Below are 21651 nucleotides of genomic sequence, written 5' to 3'. Positions count from 1 at the left end.
TCTGCCTTTGACATATTTACATAATGTTCTCCCCCTCCCATGTTTGTATAGGACTGGAAAAATATAATTATTAAGGTTGATTTAATAATTGAACTTTGTACCTGATAAATAAAAGATACTCATTTCTTTGCCAGAACCCATCAAACATTTATGAAAATTGATCATATATTAGGCCATAAAGAAAAATTCAATATAATCCCCAAAGCACATATAGTGAAAGCCCCATTCTTTTTTTTTTAATCGATTAATTTATTTTGTTTATTTATTTTTGGCTGCATTGGGTCTTCGTTGCTGCGCATGGGCTTTCTCCGGTTGCGGTGAGCAGGGGCTACTCTTCATTGTGGTGCGCGGACTTCTCATCGTGGTGGCTTCTCTTGTTGCGGAGCACGGGGTCTAGGTGCGCGGGCTGCAGTAGTTGCGGCACATGGGCTCAGTAGTTGTGGCTCGCAGGCTCTAGAGCGCAGGCTCAGTAGCTGTGGTGCATAGACTTAGTTGCTCCACGGTATGTGGGATCTTCCCGGACCAGGGCTTGAACCCGTGTCCCCTGCACTGGCAGGCAGATTCTTAACCAATGCGCCACCAGGGAAGTCCCCGAAAGCCTCATTCTTTGACCACAATGCAATTAAGCTAGGAATTATTAACAAAAATTTAAATTAAAAAGCCAACCATTTGAAAGCTAATAACCATTTTTGTAAATAACTCTAAATAAAACCTACACAACAAGCTATTTTAAAATAATAATACTGCAAATACCACATATCTGAACACATAGGAAGGTGGTTAAAATGTAACAGGGAGGAAAATTCATAGCTCACTGATGTGAATTTTTTAAATAAGAAAGGGCGGAAGGCAAAAAAGATAAAAAGCAGAATTTAAGAAATAGAGAAGAGAAAAATAGAAATAAAAGATAAATCGATGACTTGTTTTTTTGGACAGTCTAATAAATTAGGAAAACTTCTAGCAGATCCAATGATAGTAAGCAGAGAGAAATGAATGCACAATAGGAACAAAAATTTTTTAAATTAAATTATATTAAGTAAAACCTTATGATAATAAATTTGCAAATACGAATAAGCAGATATTTTTGTAGGAAAATACATATTACTAAAACCAATTCAACAAGTAGAAGAAAACCAAAAAAACCTATTACTACAGAGTAAATTGAAAAGGTAGGTAAAGAGGTACTTCCTAGAGAAGTGTTGGTGCTGACACTTTTACTGGCAAATATTCAAATATTTCAAACATTCTGTTTCAGGATACAGGAAAGATAGAGAACTTCCCCAGCTATCTTAAAAATGTAGCATAACCTTAAAACGAAGAGTTGGCAGATAGCACAAAACTATAGACAAGTCCTGCTTACGAACATGACAAAAATCCTAAATAAAGCACCAGCAAATTATCCTGGCTGGGACTCTTTGTGGCAGAAGAAACAGAAATCTGCTCAAATGAGCTCAGAAAAGGGGAAGATTCCTTATAAAGATTCAGAGCCCTCATGGAATTAAAGAGGGTGACATGTATAGCTGACCTCCAATGGAGACAGAAGCCATCAGGGCCTATGAATGCATGATTTCACCTTTTTCTTTACACTAGTATCCTCTGCTACTGATCAGACAGCCAATGCCAAATGACTTTTCAAGTTGACTATTAGGGTCTTTCAGGGTCCCAAGTCTAAACTTAGCAATGAAAGGATGTTTCCTTAACATGGTTCTGGTGACATCTGCAATGTTTGCCAATCTTTCCAGTCCTCCTTCCAGGCTGGGACTGCACTTTCCACTGGGGTTAAGCAGGGCCATGTGAGCTACTGTATGCCACTTCTGGGTAGAAGCACTTAATTGCTGGTACAAGACTCTCCTATTCCATATCCCTTGCTTCAGTAAGCACAGGAGCATTTGGTGATGTGGGGGCGCAAAGCTGAGCCAGTCACAGCTGTCCTAGAGAACTGTCTGAACCCACAGCCAACTTAATATGAACAAGAAATAAACTTCTCTCAAGCCATGATATTTTGACATTATTTGTTACTGCAGCATAATCTACTTATCCTGACTAATTCAATGACAAAGAATATCTATCTCAAGCCAAAAGCCAATATCATATTTAATGGTAAAATACTGGAAGCATTCTGAGCCATGTCCAGAATAAGGCAAGGATGCTTAATAATGCCTCTATAATTTTACATGGCTCTGAAAGTTCTAGACAATGCAATAAGACGAGAAACATATACGAAAGGACAACCACTAAAAAGAAGACAAAATTATTCTTTTTTGTGGATAATTGTCTACTTGAAAGCCCAAAGGAAGCAAGTGAAAAAGTAGTAGATATTAGGAGAGTTCTATGAAAGTAGTCAGTTATAAAATAAGCATACAAAAAATCATTAGCTTTCTTCCCTCCCTCCTCTTTTTTGCTCTCTATTGGACTGATTGCGTTTTCTTTACTTCCCTTTTCACTCTGTCAGTATAAAAGTTATACATTCCATTTCTGCATTTTAGATGTTATCTTTAAATTTTTATCAGGCATAATTGACTTAATATAATCTAAATCAAAATTCTCCACCCTCCTCCTAGATAGTACAAAGTCTTATAGTGATTTAACTCCAATTATAGCTTCCAATCACCATGTATGATTTCTTAGTATTTAGGTTCCATCTTGTTTTGAGCCTACATTTGTTATTATTATTATTATTATTAATTTTTACAGCCAACTCTCCTTTAGATTTTACCTACATTTTAATATCTTTGCTCATTGCTCATCACATACCTGATACAGGGTTTGATCTCCTTCCTCCTTAGATAATCGTTATTAGTTCTTTCAGCAAAGCTCTGTGAGTGGTAAAGTTTCTCAGTCTTTGTCCAAAATGTCTTCATTTTACTTTCACTCTTTAAAGATAGTTTAGCTGAAAGACATTTTCAGTTGACAAATATTTTCTTTCATCATCTTGGATATATTATTACTGCATTTTCTTTTGGCCTTTATTGTTGTTGATGTTTTTTGTTGTTTCTTTACAGGCTGTGTGGGATTGTGGTCAAAGCGTATGACCTGGAGTTCTGGGCTGCCTAGGTCCACATCCTGGCCCTGCCATTAATAATTGTGTAATTTTGTGCCTAGGTATCTACTGCTCACAATTCTGCTATTTGGGCTGGGATCAGTTGGGAAGTTCTTCTGCTAATCTTCCCTAGAGTCACTCATGTGGCTGTTCTCATCTGGGGCTTGAATGGGGTAAAGGGTTCAGATGGCCTCACTCAAAAGCCTGGCAGTTGGTGCTGGCTGTCAGGTAGGTCACGTCCTTTCTCTTCCACCAGTATTCTACACTGGGTTTCTTGACAAGATGGCAGAAGCGATCTAAGACAGCAAAAGTAAAAGCTACAAGGCTCCTTAAGGTCTGGTTTTGGAAATCACACAACATCATCTTGGCTGCATTCTATTGGTCAAAGCAAGTCTCAAGGCCAGACCAGGCTCAAGGGTGGGGAAATAGACTAACATTCTCCCTCGTGACAAGTGTGTCCTCTTGAAGGCAGGAGCAGCAAAGTCACATCACAAAAGGGTACTGTCAAGGGGAAGTGTGATTCTTCAGGGGCCATTACTGTAACAAAAATTACTAAAGTAACATGAAGTAATAAAGATTAGCTAAACTTTCTGTGCCTCAATTTTCCATCCTTAAAAGGTTTAAGAGTGTTATTTTGAAGACTTAAAGAGCTAATGTGCAAAGTGCTAAGAGCACTGTTTTTCCTTCTGGTTGCTTTAAGTAATTTTCTTTGTCTTTAGTATTACATATTTAGTATCTATATTTAGGTGTAGATTAACTGTTATTTATCCTTCTTGGAATTAATACACCTCTTAAATCTGAGGAGTTGTGTCTTTCATCACTATTGGAATATTCTCAGACATTATCATGTTGAATACGATCTCTCCTCCATTCTCCTCATAATCTCCCTTCTTCTAGGTCTTCTCTAAGACATATGTCAGACCTCCTCACTCTATCCTATTTGCTTCTATTTTTGGTCTTTCTATCTTTTTATCTTTGTAGGCTGCATTCTGCGTAATTTTCTCAGTTCTATCTTTAAGTTCATGAACATTTGTTCAGCTGTGTCTAATCTGCTATTTAACACAGCCATTGAAATTTTAGTTTCAGTGGCTGTTTTTCATTCTTAGATATTTGTTTTCCTTCAAATCTGCCTCTTTTTCAAGGTATCTTTTTATTTTCTTGCCTTTTTTTCTTTTAATAATTTAATGCACACTTGGTTTATAGTCTCTTCAGACTGTGCTATGATCTCAGTTTCACACTGTGCTAATTCTCCCTTGTGGTAGATCATTTCATCCTGTTGTTTCTATTTTTAGCTGTCAGCACCTCTTCAGTGAGGATCTTGCCCCTTTTTGGGGTTGTATGTTACGGAATAGTTCCTGGCTCTGGTTTTCCCCTCCCAACTTCCAGGACCTGGGAGTTTCCCATTCTTTTTTTCAAGATTAATTATTTCTGTTGCTGTGCTAAATTTCGTTGATGTTCCTTAGCATAAGGAGTGAGGGGAGTGTCACCATTAGCTCAGTCTGCTAGGTCACTGGAACCAGAAGTCAAATTGAATATATTACAAAGGTATCATTTAAAATCAATAGGGAAAATATGAACTATTTATTAAGTGGTATTAAGACAACTGTTCAATAATGTGGAGGGAAAGCAATTCACCTTAACATACACCATCGCTAAAATAAATTGCAGAGATAACAAAAAATTAAATATAAAAGTGAAACTGTAAAAGCGCTAGATGAAAATAATGTCAGTGGGAAAAGCCTGATGGTAAAATGCTCTCGAAGCTTTGACTACAAAAAAATTTAAAAGTTATGTACGTTGAAGAACCATGAAAAAACCTCCAAAGCAAGTGACCAATTAGGAAGAGATTTACAAGATACAATAAAGGTTCAATATCCTTAATGTACAAAGAGCTCTCACACATGCAGAAGAAGACAATTAATATGTAATAAGGAATTGAGCAAAGGACATGAATCAGTAAAACAATAAGAAAAATGACCAACAAGAATGTGAAATAAGAATTGCAAAATAAGAAAAACAAATGACCAGCGAGCAGATGAAAATACGTTTCTCTTCACTGATAGTAAAAGAAAAGAAAAGAACAGAACAGAATGCACTTTGAAGCAAGAGATCCTTTTTACCTTATCAAATTGGCCAAACATTCCAAAAAGATTAGAATATCCTGTGTGGATAGGGGAAAAAGGAATTTTACATGACGCTCTTTCCTTGGTAGGAGTGTGTGTGGGTTGAATGGTAGCCCCCTGAAGCCATGAGCATGTCCTAACCCCACAACCCATGAATGTTACCTCATTTGAAAAAAAGGGTCTTTGCCGATATAATTAAATTAAGGATCTTGAGATGAAGAGATCATCCTGGATTATAGGACAATGTCCTTGTAAGAGGCATATGGGGAAAAAATAGACAGAGGAAGAGGTGATGTGACCACAGAGGCAGAGACTGGGGTGAGGGGGCTACGAGTCAACTGACAGAAGCTAAGAGAGGGAATTCCCTGGCGGTCCAGTGGTTAGGACTCCACACTTTCACTGCCAAGGATGTGGGTTCGATCCCTAGAACTAAACTAAGATCCCACAAGCCACGCGGTGTGGGCCCCCCCCACAAAAAAAAACAAAAAGACAAAACAAAACCAAACCTGACACCTTGATTTTGGACTTCTAGCCTCCAGAACTGTGAGGGAATAAATTTCTGTTATTTTAAGCCACCAAATTTGTGATAATTTGTCATGGCAGTCCTAGGACACTCACACAGTGTCATCAGAACATTTTCAGGAGGGCAATGTGGCAGTATGCAGACAGACTGGTCCTAAAACGTGCATACTTTTCCTAACATGGAAAACTTTTCTCCTAGAAATCACTCAAAATTAATAATTGAGCATTTGTTAAAGATTTCTCGGCAAGGATATTCACTAAAGCCTTCTTCGTTAAGGGAATTTGAATAAACAGCCTAAATGTTCAATGACAGAAGGTTGGCTAAGTAAATGATGGTTTAGCCGTATAACCATAAGGATAAAAAATAATAATACCCGCAGTGGATGGAATATTTTTGATGTGCTCCGCAAGGAATGAGTACTTTCTGCCTCTTGCCTCATGTAATTCTCACCACAAGGCTGTAAGGCAGTCAGCAGTAGCCCCACCACACAGAGGAGGATGGCAAGGTCAGAGGGTGGAGGCCACCTGCCCGACGTGACGTAGCCAAGTGGCCAAGTTCCTGACCCCAAGCCCTGTACTGTGCACATGTCCACTGCGCAACAAGATGACTCATGGTGCAGCCATCAGATCACCAGATAACGGCACAGAAGGATCTTGGTGGCAGAATGTCGGATGAAAAACAGCAGTTGAGCACGTCCTATTTTTGCAAAAATAAAAAGTGCATTCAATGTGCAGAGAAAAAAGGCTGGAAGGATTTACTATGCACGTTAACGGGGAGGTTACCTCTGGGGATGGATTTGGTGATTTTGATTTTCTACACAAACATGCACAGCTTTGGTAATCAGAACAAAATAATGAAAAACCAAAACCACACCACCAGGCCTGTGCTGACCACACTGGCCTCTGACTTTGCTCTGGGAGATGGGGAACAGCCAGTGCTGCAGCGGAGGGACCCCAGGTGCCTGACTCCCCCCGCCCTTGGTCTTCTCCCCTCCGCTGCTGTCCACACCTTCCCTGCATCTGCTCTTCCGTGGGCATCGATTTTTCCATCCTTCAGAGAAGCGCCTGAGGAAAAGGAAAGAGCATCTCTGGATCAATGAGCAGAGCCCTGCAGCCAGGGTCGGGTGGTGTGTCGGGGTGGTCTGCGGGCTGTCTGTCACTGCCCTGCCCAGGACTCAAGGGGGAGGTTGGCTGGTGGGGGAGAGTGAGCCTGGCTGGGTTTCCCCAGTGGCCCCGTGAGCGCGCTGTTTGTGTGCGCACGTGTAGGATAGGCATGGTGGCGGGGGGATGTGTGAGATGTGTAATGGGGTGTGGGGCTGTATGCGGGGGAGTTGTGTGTGTGTGTGTATGAGATTGGGGTACAGTAGGGTCCAGGGTAGGGTGGGGCGTGGTTTTGCCCCCTGCCAGCTGCCAGGGCTGATCTTTGCCTAGAGAAATGGGGAGCGGCCCAAGCCCCCTCTGGCAGGCTCCCATCAACTCACCCTCACGGCTCAGTGAGGAAGGTGCTGGTAGCCACCCACTGCCCAGGTAGAGAAACGGAGGGCTGTGTGTGGTGAGAAAAGGAGAGACAGGGAGGGGAGGGAGAGACAGGGAAAGGGGGAGGGGGAGGGGAGAGAGAGGGTATCACTTGTGGCAGCTCCCAGACTGCGGACCAGACTCCTGTTTAAGGCACCAGCACTCACCTATGTTGGGTGCTGGGAGTGGGGGCACAGACAGGAGACACCCGCCTTGGCCCCGCCCTTGGGGGTTCCCAGTGAGGGGAGTGAGTCGGTATGTGGGCACTCTTGGGCCAGAGCTGGCCAGTCTGAGACAGCAGACCTTCCCCGCCTCCGCCACCCCGCCGCCATGCTCTTCAGGCCTGTCCGAGCTTCTCCCACCCATCACGCTAGCCTCTTCCTTCTGGTCAAACCCTCTCCTGACTTGTCACTTGACCAGAGCCCGGTCCCCTCACTCATGCAAACACACCTCCTCTCGGAAGTCCCCATGGACCACCCCCAGCCCCGCAGCTCCCTGTATTCCTCCTCCAGGGCCCCGGTGACAAACATCCTTGAAGATTTTAGTCCACTGTTTCCCGTCTGTCTTCTCCCAGCCTAGACTGTGAGCTCCGAGAAAGTCAGGCTGAAACTGTGGGTCCTCTTGGCTGGGTGTGCTGTGCCCACCCCCTGACCAGGCACCGAAAATGGCTCAACATATGTTTGTTGCATGAATGAATGAACCATGATAATTGCTAAGAAAAGAAGCATGCAGATGGTCTATTATGAAGTTCTGTGAGCATGGATTGGGTTTGCGTCCGCGTGCACGTGCGCTGAGGTGTGCTCACGTGTGGGTACGGTGCATTCGCGTACACGTGCACAAGTATGTGTGCGGGCACGGGGGCGTGCACGTGTGCACAAGGCACCCAGTGCTTGCGTGTGTGTGTCATGCATGTGTGTGCATGTACTGGGGTCCACGCGTTTCTATATGCCAGCGTGTGCAGGTGCGTGTTTACACCTGTGTCTGTTTATGCTACTTCCTGCTCAAGGTTGGAGGAACGTCGTCATCCTTCTCTCACGTTTGTTCTCTCTCCATGACCTGCAGCCGACCTTGCTGCTTTTTGCTTTTTGCAGCCTCCAATCCCAGCCCCAGCAAAGACTCCGGCTCCAGCGGGGCTTCAGCTCTAACATTCCAGCCCATTCCAGCACTCAAGTCCCAGACATTCCCTGGAACACAAGAAGCATGTAATCTCGGCTGGATGCCTTTGCCTCTTTCATCTTCTCATCTGTAAAGTGGACACCAAGCTCACAGACACGCGTAAAAGGCATGGCCCAGGACCTGGTATATAGTGAGCGTTCGACACGTTTCCCACCACGTTGCTTCTGACGTGATGGTGGTGGTGACCTTCCTCTGGTGGCTGTAAACCAGGGTGATCCAGAGGACGCGGGGAAGGTAAGCCAAAGCAGCGCCCTGCCCGGGGCGGATGACTACATCCCGCCCTCCTGGCCATGGGCTCCCAGAAAATGCTGCGGTGGAAGGAATCAGGGGAATGAAGAGCAGATGTGCAGCCCAAGTGCTCATCCCGGAGCTGCTTCCCTGGCCCGCTGCGGTCAGGGCGCGTGGGTTCTCCCACAGCGGCTCTTCCGGCTGGCTCCACGCCAATCACACGTGAGGTATGTACTTGAAATCAAACCCCAGCTCCTCTTCGTGGCCTGCATGCCTCTCCTTCCCTGTGCTCCAGCCACACAACTGTCTTTCTGCTCTTCTTACACATGTTCCTGCCTCAGGGCCTTTGCATTTGCCGTTCCCTCTATCTGGTGTACCGGGTCTCCACATGGTCTTAGGGCTGGCCCCCGCTCATCCTTCAGCTCGGAGGCCCCCTCCTCAGTACCCCCAGTCACGCACCATCACACCACTTATCAACAGCTAACATTCTCTTAAAACGTTCATTTATCAGGCTATTGTTTGTCTTAATCACCACCTGGAAAGTACTCAACAAAGATTTGTAGGAAGGGAGAGAGGGAGGGGCCTGGCTCCCGGGATCCAATCCTCGTGGTTCCATTTATTTAGCACTTACTATGCGCCAGGGTGCAGCCCAAAGTCTAGCCAGCTGGGTGACCCGGGGCAGCCTGCCCTACTTCTCAGGCCTCAGTTTCTCCATCTTTAGAGTGAAAGGCAGCCCCACGTCTCCTGAGGGACCCTCACCTCCATTTTGATGGTGTCTCCAGCTCTCTGCAACCTGGCAGTCTGCAGAGCCTGGGAATGTGAGGCCTCTGGGGTCCGCTGCCTCCTGAGCCTGCCCTGCTCTCCCGCAACTCTGTCTTTGCAGGGAGCACCTTTTCAGTCCGACTTCATCTCCTCTGGGATGCCGCCCTGCCTCAGGCCTCTCCGGAGCTCTCAGCACACCGTATTTTGATTGTTTACTTCTCTGGCTCCCATTAGGCTATGAGTTCTGGGAGGCCTGGGACAGGTGTTTTCTTTCAGCATCCTAGCTCAGAAGGGGACGCCCTGCAGGACCCCGGAACCTTACCCAGCTGAGACAAGGTCTGGGATGGGTCATCCAACCCTGCCACCAATTTGCTCACCCCTGGGAAGAAGCCACGCCCTTCTCTGTGTCTTTAGAAACGTTGGTGCTATTTACTGCCCACCAAGAGCTCCAGACTTCGCAGCCCTTGCAATACCATTCACAGCTTCTACCTGATGTCTGTCCAAAAGGCCCGACTCGATTAGCACCCCAGCATCTGTGCCTTTTTTTGTTGAGACGGGGCCTGGTTTCTGAGTTTGTTTCAGCTGCGAGGGTCCCTGGGGCGCCTCTGCAGGAGGCGGTGCGGGAATGGCAGAACACTACGTGGGCAACCCGCTTCCCTGTCTTCACTCTTCCCACCCAAGCCCCAGGGGTAGAAAACAATCCACACTCGCCGGAAACCCGACTCCGCTGCCGAGCTGGAAAAGCTGGTTCTGGAAGGGAAGAATGGGGGAAGGGGGCTTCCGAGGCCCCAGGGCCGCTGTCTGGGAGCTGTTCTCACCAGTCAAGTGGCCCTTGGCCTCCCAGGACGGTCACTTGGAGGTTCTCTCTCTGGGAGACGGGCTCTGGCCAAGGCCACCTGAGCAACGACCACTGCAGGGTCTTTGGCGTTCCAGGGAGCCGCCGGGAAGGGCAGTCCGTGCAGATGGTGGGGAAGGGGAGGGGGCGAAAGGGCTCAAACGCTAAGGGTCCTACGGGCTCTGGGCTAAAGCCCGGGCCTAGCAGCAGGACTTGGCCAGCGCCCGGGGCCGCGGGGTTCGGCCGGCACGCATCCGAGCACCGCTGGGTGCCTGCCCAGCACTGTGCCGGCCGGGGCGAGAAGAGGCGGAGGCGGCCCGAAGCAGGGAAAGGGGAGGGGGCCTGGCCGCCGCTGGGCCTCGGGGACGCGAGCGATCCCAGCGACCGCCTGACCCAGAGTGGCGATTCCTCCGCGGGGCCGCCAAGCACGCGCCCAGCTGCCGGGAACGCGCCGCGTGCGTGCGCCCACCTCGCCGCCACCGGCATCGATTCCCGAGATGTCTGTGCATGTCTTTTTCTTTCACTAGAGGTTGCTCACTTTCACTTCTTGCTTCCTTTCCGCTCCTCCGCCAGCTCCGTGAGCGCGTGTGCGTGTGGGGGGGGCGCGCGCGCGCCTGTCCGCGCGCTCCCAGCGGACGCTCACCCCGCCCGCGGGCAGGGCGCTCGGGGATCGCCGGGTCCCCGCCGCCTGGCGTCAGGCGCGACGTGGCCCAGCCGCCTAGCCCCCTACGGGAGCGTGAGAACCGGTTCCGACAGCCCCCAAAGGCCTAACCACCCTGCGCTGCCCTGGAAGATGGGGGTCCCAGGTGAAGCAGGCCGGAGAAAAGGCCTGGCCTCATCGCTGCGTCCCCCCTCCGCCCTCACTGACTTCTCTCACTTTCTGGGTCTTTAAAAAAAACTAACAGTTCGCCCCTGAAGCTGCTGCTACTTCTCCCGACTCCAGAGGCATCTCTCCGGGCCTCTCCACTCCAAACAGGAAACCAAGGCCAGGATGGATGGAGCCTTGCTTCACTGAGCAGGAAGCCGCATCCTGTGGAGGCCAGAGCCTTTTGCTTGAGAAAGTAGGATTTGGATGGGGCTGAGAAGGGCCTCTTTGGCTTCCTTTCTGGGCCCAGCCTGCTGGCCTCCTTACTGTTCTTTTAGTGCATCTTGTGCGGGGGGGATCCCACCTCAGGGCCTTTGCACAGGCTCTGGGCTCCAACGGGCCAGAGACCTCCATTCCTCACTAGCTGTGTGACTTTAGGCAAATGACCTAACCTCTCTGAACCTTCATTTCCTTGCCTGTAAAATGGGCTCATAATAGGATGTTTGAAGGTTCAAAGTGATGACCAAGGACTGAGCAGTTAGGGCACAGGGAAGGACATTTGGTGGGCCCAGGGCAGATGTGGGGATCGGGCAGAAGCCCAGTCCCTTGGCTGGGATACCTCCCCTCACTCCTTCAGGGAACCTCTTTACCACCCATCTCCCCAGTCCCTGCCAGGTCTTCTCAAGGCCTCATTGGCTGACCTTCACCCAAAACAATTCCCTGCCTCAACTCCCACTGTGAGGACCAGCAGGAGGCAATAGAAAGGGGACCAGGTCAGGAGGCAGGAGAACTGGGTTCAAATTCTAGCAAATTCTGCCTCACTGTGTGATTGTGAGCGAGTTGCTTGGCGTCTCTGTGCCTAAATTTCTTTCTGTGTGAAACTGAGGCAGAAGGCTGCCTGGCCTACATCTCAGGACCCTTGGTAGACAAAGCAGGCTGTGGGTGGGATGTCATTCCAAGAAGCGAAAAGCCTCAGATGGAAGCATGTTGCTGCTGTAATTTACACCCATCCTCAGAGCATCAGCTCAGCCTTGAGGAATCAACTTGTCAGCTGGATCTGAGGGGTCCCTGCCACCTGTGCTAATGGAAGGTGGCTGGAAGGCCGCTTCCCAGAAATGTACAGATTGATGGGTTCTGCCACTCACAGCTGGCCTTAGTCATCAGTTCCAACAATGGGGGTGCTTGAGGCACTGTAACAGCCCCCGAAGGGAGTATACTGCGGGGAGAAGCATCATGTACTTTGCTGATGAGTAAGGCCTTGACCATGGGCTAGGGTCCGTGACCTTCCTCAGCCCTGCCACTTGGCCCCCACCTTGACTCTCCTTTGCCTCAGTTTCTTCCTCCTAAGTGCCAGCCCCTGGAAGTCCCCACGTGGGCTCCATAGAAGCCTCCCGTGCCCCGGGTTAAAACTGCCATCTTTCCCCCCCAGTTCACTCCTCCTTTATTACTGAGATCATCACATGCTGGGAATCGCCACCGATTCTTCAAGCCACATGCCCATGGCCAACTTGTTTGCTCCAGATAGAAACACCAGCATTGATTTTGCTGCATATTCATTGTAAAACTGCAAACGATATAAAACACGTACATTGAAGAATGGAAGTTCCCTCATTATTTGCCCTCCAAAAATAGCTACTGCCCACATTTGGTGAATTCTAGTATCTGTTTAGACTCTCTCAGTTATAACAGGCAGAAAATCCAATCAAAATAGGAATTACGGGTCCATGTAATAGAACAATGCAGAGGTGGCTGTGGGTTTCAGGCATGGTTTGATCCAGAGGTTCATGATGTTATTGAGGCTCTGGCTTGACTTCTCTGCAGTTCTTTTCCCTCTGCCCTCCTCATGGTGTCAGCTGGTCCAGTTAGGGTGGTAGAAGTGGCTGCTGGGGTCCCAGATGTTATACTCACACTGCACCATCAGAGGAGGCAAGACCAGCTCATTCTTGGTTCTCAAGTAAGAGTGAGGAATCCTGTTTCTCAAAGGTGTTCTGACCCAGCCTGGAGGGGGGGTTAAAGAAGACTTCCTGGAGGAGGTGGGGCCTGAACTCATGTTGAAGAACTACCTGTCAGGAGAGTTGGGGCCCCTTTTATGTATGAGAAAGCAAAGTGCCCTTTCACCTCTATTGAAACTAGAGGCTCAGAAAAGTTAAGTCGTGGGACTGAAGAGGCTGAAGTGGTCCAGAGGGACCGCATGAAGCAGGTCAACAGGTCAAGCTCCCATTTTGCAGACAGATCTGGGCCGGAGGCCTCAGGCAAGCCGGCCTCATCTCCCTGAACCTCAGCTTGCTTACTCACTGTGAAATGAAGGCAGCAACAGACCAGCCTTCGGGGTTATTAGGAGGGTTAAGGCCCATCCCTCATATGCACTCAGGAAACATGACTTGCTATTCATATTGTTGTTATTGGTGCCTTTGTTGTTATGGCCACTTTGATAGAGACTCCTTAGCACAGTGCCAGGTACCCGGCAGGTGCCCAGGAAATAATAGCTGGGACCCTGATCATTATCCCCAGCTCCCTGGGGCAGAGCAGATGTGGCTGGGCCCACCCAAAGCCCCCTTGCCCAGCAGAGTGACACCATCACCGTCATGAGCAAAGAAGGTGAGTGGTGGGACAGGCCCAGCCTGGGCCCAAGCTCATGGGGAGCCGGTCTCTCCAGCAAGGTCCTTCCTGCACCTGCCCACAACCCGCCCACACCAGTCTTAGGGGGGTTTCTGGGCTGGGAGGGGTTGCCCCACTCCCTCTATCTGTCAGAGCCTGGTTATGTGTCTGGCTGACCGGCTATGTGTCTCTCCCTGGCAGGTGAGCCATTAAGCACCAGGCCCCGAAAGCACTGGCCTGCAGTCTCAGCATTAAGTGTATTCGCAGCCATTAGCAAGAGGCCCCAGCCTGGCCAGTCAGGGCGAATCCTCAGCCCACCCCTTGCCCCCGCTCCCTGGGGGTTGCCTGTTAAAGCTCCATCCTTGGAGGGGAGAACAGAGGCTGAGAAGAAAACATGGGGCTTCTAGGGCCCACGTGGACATTTGTGTAGGTTGTTCACTGCACAAAGGTGCTGCTCAGGGGGCAAGTGGAGCTGCAATACAGCCAGCCCTCCGCTTCCCAGGCTGTGGGACCTGGCTCAGGCTGCATTCCACACAGGAGGTGGTGCCCTTTTCTAATCCGTTCAAAGGAGCCTTAGGGGAGAGCCGTGGCCTGCGTGGGCTGTAGAAAGAAGCTATCTGAGAACTCGAGGCCTTATGTAGTCTTTTTTTTAAATTGCATTTTTAGGGACATCTTTTTAGAGTACAGTTCTATGAATTTTATTATGTGTATGTCTTTGTATAACCACCATCACAAGTAGGATACAAAACAGTTCTATCACCCCAAAAAACTCCCTTGTGCTCTCCTTTCGTAGTCACGTCCTCCCCTTGCTCCTAATCCCTGGCTCCTAATCCCTGGCAACCACAGATCTGTTCTCCATCATTCGTCTCTTAGAGAATGGAATCGTGCAGTATGTGATATTTTGAGATTGGCCTTTTGCGCTCAGTGTAGTGGCCTTGAGATGCATGCAAGGTGATGCGTGTATCAATAGTTTGTTCCTTTTCATTGCTGAATAATAGTCCGTGGTCGGGATGTACCATTTTATCCATTCACCCACCAAAGGAATTTGGGTTGTTTCCACTTTGGGGCTTTTACAAATAAAGCTGCTATGAACATCCATGCCTCTGTGACTATGAACATGCTTGTCTCTGCATGGACCTAAGTTTTCACTTCTCTGGGATAAATGTCTAGGAGTAGTACAGCTGCATCATAGGGCAAGAATATGATTAACTTTTTAAGAACCTGCCAGACTGTTTTCCAGAGTGTCTATACCGTTGTGCATCTGTATCTATAATGTGTGAGAGTTCCAGTTGCTCTGGACTCGTCAGCACTTGATATTGTCAGTTTTTTTATTTTAGCCATCCCAGTGGGTGTGAAGCAGTACCGCATTACACTTTTAATTTTCATGTGTCCCTGATGGTTAACAGTATTGAGTATTTTTTCATGCATTTATTTGTCATCTGGTAGATCTCTGATGAAGTGTCTATACAAGTCTTTTGCCTATTTTTCAATTGGACTATTGTGAAACTATTGAGTTTTGATGGTTCTTTATATATTCTGGATACAAGTCCTTTGTCAAATATGTGATTTGCAAATATTTTCTCACAATCTGTGGCTTGTCTTTTCATTCCCTTAACAGTTTCTTTTACAAAACAAAAGTGTTAAATTTTGATGATTTATCCATTTTTTTCTTTTGTGGATTGTATTTTATTATTATGTCTGAGAACTCTGCCTAATCCCAAGTCCCAGAGATTTTTCTCCTATGTTTTCTGAAAGCTTTATGTTAGAGATTTAGGTCTATGATCCATTGTGAGTTGATTTTTTCTTTTTCTTTTTTAATATGGGGTGAGGTAAGGGTCAAGATTCCTTTTTTTTTTTTGCATGTGTCCCACAGTATTTATTAAATTAATGAATGAAAGGCACAAAAGATCAGGTAGCAAGGCTAGCAAAATGGGGGAGATCAAGATTGTGTACTAGTCAATGGATAAAGGATTTTTTTTCAGCAAATGATGTTAAAACCATTGGACATGCATTTAAAAAAAAAAATGAACCTCAACCTAAACCTCATACCTTATACAAAAAAATGACTCTCAGTGGATCATAGATTTAAATGTAAAAGGTAAAGGACTCCAGCAAAGCCATCTATGTCATAGGAGATTCCCAGCCCAGCTCTGCTGTCGGATGACATAGGAGTGGTGAGAATTATACGAGCATATAGGGTAAGTCAAGTGAGAACCTTCTATGGCCACCCCTGACCTGTCCAGGGTTTGAGAGAACCAACATTTATCAAACGTGAACCCCGCACCAAGTGTTCCACTGAATGCTTTCTTTGCATCCTCTCATTTAATCCTAAAACAAATCAATAAACTTTTAGAGGTTGGTGTTTTTGTGCCCACTCTATGGATAAGGAAATTGAGCTCAGAGAGGTTAAGAAACTTGCCTAAAGTCACAAAGTAAATGGGGGAGCGAGGTTTTAACCCAGGTGTCCACCTCTGCTAGAGGCAGGCAGGGCACAGTTGGGCCAGGCTAATGTAGAGTTACATTGCTGATCTATCACGTGGTTATGGAACCTTGGTTGGGGTGGGTGCGGGGGGCAGGTATGCTTTTTCTCCCAGGATTCTGGGGAGATTAGAGGCCCCCATTCTCTGGAGAGCCTTAGCTGAGTCCCCTTCATGCTGATGCCTCCTCCTGGATGGCTCTTGTTTGGGGGCACTCACCAAACCCATCCCCAACAGACGGAACCGTTGCAGGCGGATGCCTCCAGGCAGCGCATGCGCATGACGGCATATGCCGTCCGGGCTGATAGGATCTTCTTCCCTGCGCTGGGGCTCCCTGCCTCCTGCGACTGGTCATTCCAGCCCATCGGCCTTTCCCTCGTTCCTATCTCATCCCCACCCCCACCCCTTGCCCAGCCTGTAACCCCCTACTTAGGGGGCCCGCTCCACTTCTTCTCACTCGTTTAAACATGACTGCTGTTTCAGCATTCAGCTCAAGTGATGCCTTCCCCAGCAGCTCTTCCGAGCTCTCCCTCTTCCTGCTGCTGATAAATACAGTCTAGTCCCATATGGTCTGAAAAGCTGGCATTTGGCAACATAGCCTTCTAGAGATGCATGGGCCTCTCTAGAGCCTTCTAGATGCACCTAGAGATGCATCTGGGAACAGTCTCAGCCCCAAATAGATTGTGAGGGCAGGGACTGAGTCTTTTTTTTTTTTGGCCGTGCCATGCAGCTTGTGGGATCTCAGTTCCCCGACCAGGGATTGAATCCAGGCCACACGGCAGTGAAAGCCCGGAATCCTAACCACTAGGCCACCGGGGAACTCCCTGGGGCCTGAGTCTTAATCCCCTCTACTGGGCCCAGAGGAGACTGGCTCCCAGCCCATGGCTCAGGGTCCATCAGACCCATCTCTGCCACCTCCTTGCTGTGTGACTCAGTGTCTGGCATGCCATAAACGCTCCATTGACGGGAAGAGTTGCTGCTGTTGCTTTGGGGGCTGTTATTTTTATTCCCAGGATGCCTCCCGGAGTGGTGGTGCAGCCAGGTATGGACGGTGAGAGGGTCCGCTGCTCTCGGAGGGAAGCAAAGTCCTACTGCAGCAGGAAACCTTCCCTCCTCCCCACCCCCACCCCCGAACCCCAGCCTGGAACAGGCCCACCACACCCTGCGGGCTCCACGCAGCTCCCTCCAGCCAGGGCTGCAGGCTCCTAGGGGCAGGGTGGAGGCGGGGAGAGGGACCAGCTTTTAATTCTTTTCCCCCTTCATAGCCTGGAGTTGACCCTCGGAGTGACACTGAAGGGGCCCCAGGGAGGCTGGGGTCAGGTAGAGGGGAGCAGCCTCTTGCCTAATGAAGTCTGCCCAGAGGCCAGACCTCCTGCAGTCTAATTAGATTTTATGATCCTGAAGGAGGCACCCTGGATCCTTGCTCACCTCCAAACCTCATCAGCACCCGGCCTTGTCCACTCCAGGCCCTGCATCTCAAACACAGCTCCTGCTGGCAACCTGCCACTGTCCCTGGCCTCCGACCTCTCCCACCTGGGCGCTGCTCCTGCCGCCTCTCCTGTCTCGCCCACTCTTGATCAATGCTGGGGATATCTTTCTAGAACGCAAATCAGATCATGTTCCCCCCCCTCCCCCCACCCCCAGACTCCCACTCCCTTCAACAGGGGCCTCTCCATCTTTTTATTCACAATTATCACCTGGTGATCCTGTTAAAATGTAGAGGTATTGGGACCCATCCCCCAAGAGTATGACTTCCTGGGTCTGGAGCAGGGCCCAGGAACCTGCATTTCACAAGTCCCCCTCTAGGGCTGGGGACAGGAGCCCAGGGCGTGGCTCTACTCATACTCTCACATTCTGGCTCAAAACCCTGAGGCCACAAGGATATAAATATGAACCTGGCCTTCCGGAGCACTGTGAAGGTGTGTCTTCAAGGAAGGTGGCTAGAACAGGTTTGCACAGAGCAGTTTTCTAGCCAGGTTACTAACTTGTCAATGTCTAGACAGTTGGTACATGGACCTCCATTTGGCCTTGGGTCCCACAAATTTGAGGAGTAGTCCTGCTTGGCTCTCAGCTCTTTATTGCCTCATCTGCAGGATAAGCTCCAGGGGGCTCAGCTTGGCTCAGCTCTGACCCCCTCCCTTCTCCACATTACCCTCCAGCATCTAGCTTATGGTCTTTGAAAGCACCAGGCAGCTTATCACCTCTGTGCCTTTGTACATGTTCCCACTGTCTGGAACGCTCTTCTCCCACTTGTCCCCTTGGAGAACTCCTATTCATCCCTCAAATCCCAATTTAGATTCCATGATTCCTGAGGGCCCCTCTGTGCCCTCGCCCCCTTCTCTGGTTGCACATACCCTGCTTTGCTATAACTATTTTGTTCGGTTCGTTTCCTGGAGGCAGTTTATCATCTTTGCCATAATGGTTTTAGATTTGGGAGACTTGGTTTTGCCTCTGGCCCTGATACTTACCAGGGCTCTGAACTTGGATGTTGTCTACCCACCTCTCTGAGACCTTTTCATTACTGATAAAATGGGGATTAAAATATTACCCTCTGCATTGTGTTGCTTTGATGTTTAAATAAGATCACACATGTGTGGGGCTTGGCACGGTGCATGGCACAGAGTTACTGCTTCGTTATTTTGATGTCTTTCCTGATGTCGGGCAAGTTCTGTGAGACCAGGGAGTGCATCTCCTCATCTTTGGACCCTTGGGAGTCCAGGATGGGACTTCTCCCAGAGTAGACCCCAGGAGGACAAGTTGCTGGGTAGCTCAGGGCTCTGCTGTTCTGCCCTGTCCCTGGAAACTGTCCCCACTTTGAGTGCCATCTTTGACCGTGCTTAGGGAAAGGGCCTCGTGTCCCTCTAGGGACATTCATTGGAAGTGAGAAAAGCCAGCAGGGCCCATGGGGTGAGAGAAGCAGGGATGGGGGTGGACGCTCAGCCCCAGCTTAGGAGAACAGCTGTGTAGTCTGGTGTGGTTCCAGGGTGCCGGCCCCCATCCCATCTCCTAGGGTCCTGCCCAGTGTCGGGGGGAAGACAGCGTGCCCGGGCGGCACGAGGACTGGCCCCAGCTGCAGAGCTGGAGCGAGAATCTCTTGATCTCTTGGCTGCACCAAGAGGCGGAGGCAGCCCGGGCCCTGGAGATGGTCTCCATGACAACTGCTGCCACTCACTCCCCATCTCGGATGTAAATTAGTTACAATTTTATTAGTGTGCAGAATTTCAAGAGGCCGGATCCTGCCTTGGAAGGGAAAAGGATGGTGGGGGGACAGGGAAGAGTCTCCAAATGCTTCACACTCCCGCAAGGGCCCCGAACCCCAAGGTAGGTCCACGGAGACTGAATTGGGCCGCACGCCCTCATTTGTCTGTCCCGTCAGCCGGTCTGGACTGGGCGACTCAGCCTGTCTCTGGAGAGGAGGGGACACACAGGCCCAGAGCACCAGCAGTGGGCCCCGTGCTTTTCGGGCCTTGTCTGGCCTCCTCCTTTTGGCAGCCTGTCCACCTCCGCACTTGTCAGGGGAGGCGGCTGAGGGCCACAGGCGTCATCAGCTGGTCCGAGGGTGCCTGGCTTGTCACGACCAGGCTCTGCTCTCCCCTCTCTGCTCAGCTGCCTCCCGATGGGGTGTCAGAGGTCACTGAGATGCTACTGGGCACCAAGGCAGGCAGGTGAGGACATTGCCAAGAGTTTGGGTCTCTGAGCAAACGTGGGGCCCTGGGCACCAGGAGTCAGCATGCGGGGCTGCTGCCGATGTGGCCGGGCGACGCCCGAGTCATGGCTTCCTGACGTTCGATGATCTGAATCACACGTGCAGATACACAGGCGTGTACACACACACATTTTCCCCCCCAAGGAGGGAAAAAAGGGACAAATGTGTCTTTTTCCTAAGGCTGTTGTCAAAATTAGTTGCGTCTCCCAAGGCACATCCCACCGTGTGTGCCCCTGAGGTGGTACCACTCCCTCTGCTGCGGAGATCAAGCTCTGGAGGGCAGGGCCCAAAGAAACAGCAGACCAGCAACGCCCCCTGGGCTCCTAATTGGGGCTGGCTTGGTGGTGGGCACTGAGGTGCCCTCCCAAGGGCAGAGGAGTTGGCACTGCAGGGGCAGGGTGGGGTGCCAAGGGACAGAGGGCATGAGGGGATGATGGAAAACTCCAGAGAGGTGTGAACGGCCGAGCCAACGAAGGAAAGAAAGCCGAATACAGGCTTGGTGGCGCGCGATAAAGCCTCAGCGAAGGCTCAGGGCACAGGCTATCGGGAGGACGGATGGAAAATGGATGGGGGGCTGGACAGCGGACTAGATGGGGATGAATCGGAGATGGATGGGAGGCTGATGGGAGGTTGGATAGGAAGCTGGATGGGACATGGTTGGGAAGATGGATAAGCTGGATAGATGATGGGCAGGAGGAAGGATGGAAGGGCAGGTGGGAGGCTGTTTCACACAGCGGTGAGGCTTGTGGGCTACGGCCACACGCGCTGGGATTCAGACCCCAGCTCGTCCATTTAGTAGTGTTGTCACCTTGTTTTCATAATCTCTCTGAGCCTCCGTGTTCCAGACGGGAGGGTGGATGCAGCATCAGTGGAAGAAGCAGTAACCTGGGGGCTCATGCATGTAAAGCACACAGGAAGTGCTTAATAAATGTTCACGCTATCATTTCATCTCCGAATCCCGAACTCAGCCTTGGGGACGTGGTGGTGAGTAAAGAAATGCTGGGGCTGCCCTCGGGGGCTCGAGTCCATCGGGCGAGGTGATCAATCCTGATGCAGGGCCCCTTGGGGTGGAGAGAGAAGGAGGGGAAGGGGGGAGGAGAGGGGTCAGGGTTATGGGATCTGTGTCCCTGGGGTCTCAGGACAGGGTCAGGGCGTTGGCAGTGTTCAGGTGAAGGAGAAGAGGGCCTGGCTCTGGAGGTGCCAGTGCAGGGTGGGAGGGAAGCCAGAAGCAGGGGCGAGGAGGGCGATTGTGGTTCACGCAGGGAAGAGGCAGGCTGGACAAGGTGGAGCCAGACAAGGTGCTTTTCAACGGGAGGTGCTACTGCAGCTGTCTCTGCCTCGCTCAGTCAGTATCCAGGACCCGGCCCACCCCCGCCTCTGGACCTCAGTTTCCCCAGGTGTACGTGGGCTGGAAGATTCCTAAAGGTGCTTCCAGATTTGGGGACAGTCTGAGCCTCATCCAGGTGGATGGTAGCACGGACCTCTCGCTCCTCCTTGGGAGCGAGCCAGCCATGGTGGCCGGCCCCTCCTAAATGCACTAGCTGGGGCTTGAATCCCAGCGCATGTGGCCGTAGCCCACGAGCCTCACCACTGCGTGAAACAGCCCCTCCCGACAGGGATGGAGAAGCACCAGCCAGACCACAGGCCTGCACTCCCGAGGTCCAGCCCGCACGTGTGAGAGAGATGGAAGTATTAGGGAAGGATCTACAGGAGGAGAGCATCCTGCTGCTTCGACAGGGCTCTGTGTCTGTGGAACTGTCCATCTGTGATTAGATCATGGCCCAGAGGCTGGGTAAGACCCTGTGGCAAATAGGCCCCGGGTGACCCTGTCCTGGAAACACGCCCTTATAGATAAACCACTGAT

General features: G+C 49.9%; 1 long non-coding RNA gene across 6 annotated transcripts; it reads right to left on the bottom strand.

Moving 5' to 3' along the window:
* Positions 1 to 15: 15 nt before the first annotated feature.
* On the bottom strand, positions 16 to 13603 carry LOC309663781. Of its 6 annotated transcripts, none has more exons than XR_014265456.1 (4): positions 9364 to 13603; positions 8237 to 8384; positions 2755 to 6750; positions 16 to 627 (listed from the first exon to the last, which is right to left on the bottom strand). It is a non-coding gene; the product is annotated as an uncharacterized lncRNA (long non-coding RNA). The 6 variants fall into 6 exon arrangements; XR_014265457.1 differs by having other exon boundaries at positions 16 to 6382; positions 6695 to 6750; XR_014265459.1 differs by having other exon boundaries at positions 16 to 6750; positions 9364 to 9619; positions 10671 to 13603.
* Positions 13604 to 21651: the final 8048 nt, after the last annotated feature.

The sequence above is a fragment of the Balaenoptera physalus genome, assembly GCF_965194825.1.
Source record: "Balaenoptera physalus genome assembly, chromosome: 7".
Taxonomy (NCBI): Eukaryota; Metazoa; Chordata; class Mammalia; order Artiodactyla; family Balaenopteridae; genus Balaenoptera; species Balaenoptera physalus.
The sequence above is the reverse complement of the archived record's forward strand: the minus strand, read 5'-3'. Positions and strand labels throughout refer to the sequence as shown.